The 3852-nt window shown below is 44.5% G+C and overlaps 2 non-coding genes across 2 annotated transcripts; one reads left to right on the forward strand and one right to left on the reverse strand.

Moving 5' to 3' along the window:
- The first annotated feature begins 247 nt into the window (after positions 1-247).
- On the forward strand, positions 248-319 carry trnaw-cca (transfer RNA tryptophan (anticodon CCA)). The gene has a single exon. It is a non-coding gene; the product is annotated as a tRNA-Trp (tRNA).
- Positions 320-980: 661 nt separating this feature from the next.
- trnav-uac (transfer RNA valine (anticodon UAC)) lies at positions 981-1053 on the reverse strand. The gene has a single exon. It is a non-coding gene; the product is annotated as a tRNA-Val (tRNA).
- Between the last annotated feature and the right edge of the window lie 2799 nt (positions 1054-3852).

Raw genomic sequence — 3852 nt, forward strand, 5'->3', positions numbered from 1 at the left:
TCCATTTCCTGTGATGTGATAATTCTGGGTGCAGGATGAATGGAATTGGATTTGCTGCAGTCCGCTGACAGCAGGCGATGGAAGCGAGCGCCATGCTGCCGCTGACAGGTGAAGGATCCTTCTGATGCTGCCTGACATCTGGTGGGAGTGGGCGGGGATTTGAAAGCCAACCCATTCCACCAATCTCGGAGCTCTAAAGCGGTGCTTGACAAACATTGATAGAAACAAACACGCATTATAGCATCCAGGCCTCGTGGCGCAACGGTAGCGCGTCTGACTCCAGATCAGAAGGTTGTGTGTTCAAATCACGTCGGGGTCGCAGTTTTTTCCCTGAGAGCCGGTTTGAACAATTCCGCAATTCAATTTTTCTTTGCATCTTCACAATAAACAGAACCCTGCTCGAAAGTCTGCCTCTGGTCGGGAGGGAAGCACCTGATGACCTCATTTATTTAATGTAAAGAACAGAAGACAAACACACGTCTTCGTTCAAAAACCACCCTGCAGGTGGACACATAGTGAGATAAACACAGGGCAGAGACGCAGACAGTATCCGGAAACATCGGGAAATAGACAAGAGAAATAGATTGAGCGCTTTGTTATCAGAAAATTGTCTGAACCTCCACGGTCAATGAAAGGGCTTTTGTTGGTCGGTTTCCCATTGAACCGGAGAATTCGGGAGAACTTGGTGGATGGTTGGTTCGCTTCCCTTATTCCCCACCGTTGGAAAAGGTTTGTAGATCCCACCCGACCAATTCCTTTCAAAAGCCACTCTGTCCAAAGCCAATATATCCAGATTAGAAGGGAATAAAACTTGAAAAGAGCGTCACTGTGGATCAGTTTTCTCTCACTCAAAATTATCTGTTTAATGAAGTGAAGTAAAAGATGCAGCTTACAAAGAATAAGGGAACAGCCACTGTCTCCCTTTTCGGCATGAGAAGAAAATCGATCTGGATGCTTGTGGAGACCAAGTTCCAACATAATGTTTCCGCCCGGGATCGAACCGGGGACTTTTCGCGTGTAAAGCAAACGTGATAACCGCTACACTACGGAAACCGATGGCATAGTATGTCACACAATGGGTAGCTGAATGGTGTGCTCTCTCTACTCGTACTTGGAATGTGTTCTTTCCATTGCAGCAAGAGACACAGACAGTGGCTGCTCCCCCTTATCTTTAAAAACTCTCAGGGTAGTGGGTTTGAGCCCACGTTGGGCGAGTACCGTTTTAAACTTATATGCTGATTCCACCCGCCCCCCTCCGTCTCACGCCGCACCATGGGGCCGCGCCCGGGCTTAATCTATCCAATTTGGTTTCCACCTCTGTCGCAGCATGAAATGGTCCTTATCAAAGTCACAAATGATACCCTACCTTGACTACCACCATGATAAACTATCCCTCCTCATCCTTCTCAAATACAATATCTCACCGTGCTGTTATGCTGTTAGACTAGTTTCCTCTCTCTGCTCTTATTTGTAATGTGTTGCTTTTCCGTCTGATAACACTTGGTATCATCGTATTATATTAGTCCACAAGGGGTTATTATTCGGCCCATCGTGCCTGTGCTGGGTCAAACACACGTATTCGTTCAAAATTCGTTTACAGATGGATTGAGTGCCTTGTTATCAGAAAATAGCCTGAACCACCACAGTCTGGAGCTTTCCTCCTCGCTATCAACCATATGGCCTATTTTTGTGTCACCCGCAAATTTCTCAATCATGCCCCCTAAGTTGAGGTCCAAATCGTTAATGTATACCACAAAAAGCAAAGGAACAAGTACCGAGCCATGCGGCACCCCACTGGAAACAGCCTTCCAACCACAAAAACACCCGTCGACCATTACCCTTTGCTTCCTGCCACTGAGCCAATTTTGCATCCAACAAGCCACATTCCCTTGGATCCCAGGGGCCTTTACTTTTTTGACCAATCTGCCAGGTTGGAACTTTTCAAAAGCCTTGCTAAAATCCATGCAGACTACATCAATTGCGCTATCCTCATCGATCCTTCTTGTCACCTCCTCGAAAAATTCAATCAGGTTAGTCAGACACGACCTCCCCAGAACAAATCCTTGCTGACTGTCCTTGATTGGTCCGTGCCTTTCGAAGTGACATTTTATTCTCTCCCTCAGAACTGATTCGAATAATTTGAAATTGATTCTTTCTCTTGCTTGCTGCAATAAAAGATAAGGCGGTTGGAAGCGCTTCGGCCCGGCTAGCTCAATCGGTAAAGCATGAGATTCTGAACTCCAGGGTCGTGGGTTCGATCCCCACATTGAGCGAATGCCATTTTAAAATTTTATGCTGCTTTCACTGGCCAACGGTGCAGAAATGATACAGAATGAAACACAAAATCGGTAGTCAGGATGGCCAAGCTGTCTAAGGCGCTGCGTTTAAGTCACTGTCTCTTCCGGAGGCGTGGATTCAAATCCCACTTCTGACAGTGCACATTTTTACTAAGATGTGTAAATATTTTATTTGTGGATTGGGCTGCAGCTGATTTTTCTGCCAAGTTGATTTGCTCCTCCCACAAAAGCAACTGGCTTTGTCATGGATATGTGACTTGAGAATTTTCCAACGGTGAAATGTTTGACATATTAATGACCTGGACAAAGAAATAGAACAGCAGTGGGAAACATTTAAAACGGTGATCAATAGAGTCCAGGAGAAATATATCCCACTAAAAAGCAAGAACAGACTAGCCAGAAATGACACACCAGGAGTGAATAAAGAAACAAGGGCAAAATTGAAACTAAAGAAAAAGGCACACACTGGACAATAAAGGAGAGAGTGGAATGTGAAAAGACTGGGAAAGAAGTCTAAAGAACTATTAGAAAGGCAAAAAGGAATACCAAAAAAACAAAGAATTCTAGACACATCAACAGCCAAAGAAAGTTTAGGATAGGAATAGGGTCACGAAGGGATACACACGACAAACTCACAGGCAATGACAGCGAAATGGCAGAAATATTAAATGATCACTTTGCTTCAGTATTTACCAGGGAGACTGGTATTGTGGGCGTGACAGTAGAAGAAGAGATCAAAAAATATGTAAAGACATTTAAGATGGAAAGGGGGGAGATAATTGATAAGCTAATCAAACTTAGAGAGGGAATTTCCTGTTCGGAGCCTAACCAGAGTTTCAAACCGCTCAGCCACGCTAATTTCCGTATTACTGTTCAGGAGCTCATTTCACAGGGACACGATTACTGCGCTCCATTTAGAGAGGCTCAGTGAAAGGCGGAAATTGAACTATTAATTGAATCATAGAATAAGACAGCGCCATTCGGATGCCATTCGGCCCATCGTGCCTGTGCCAGGTCTCTGAAAGAGCTGTCCAGTTAGTCCCACTCGCCTGCTGTTTCCCCATAGACCAGAAAATGTTTCCATCCAAGCGTTTATCCAATTCCCTTTTGAAAACTGTGAGTTAAGAAAAACAATATTGAAAGGGGTGCTGGGGCCTCTGCAGCGTCGATGTAGAGTGTGTGATGATTGAAGTTATCAAGATGGTTGCTTTACACATGGTATGATGTGCAATCATCCTGAAATATCTTCAATATCCAATACAAATTGAATTGCAAACCTGATGGACAAACACTGGAAAACACGTCAAGAGTGAACGCCAATCATCTGGGACCCGTTTTCAGCCTCACGGCACTTTAAATAAAGTGAAATAACTATGCATTGAAAAGATTTGGAACTTGCATTTGTGCCTTTATCTGATCCATTTCTTAAAGTTGCTGGCGTCTGATGATGTACTCGCCTCTGCTCCCTCGATTGAACAAGAAAGGAGGTGTTTGACGTTGACGGGACCTGTTGGTTATGAGCTCATCCTTCACATTGAGTGGACTCGCGTCCATT

Source organism: Heptranchias perlo, unplaced genomic scaffold, assembly GCF_035084215.1.
Source record: "Heptranchias perlo isolate sHepPer1 unplaced genomic scaffold, sHepPer1.hap1 HAP1_SCAFFOLD_50, whole genome shotgun sequence".
NCBI lineage: Eukaryota > Metazoa > Chordata > Chondrichthyes > Hexanchiformes > Hexanchidae > Heptranchias > Heptranchias perlo.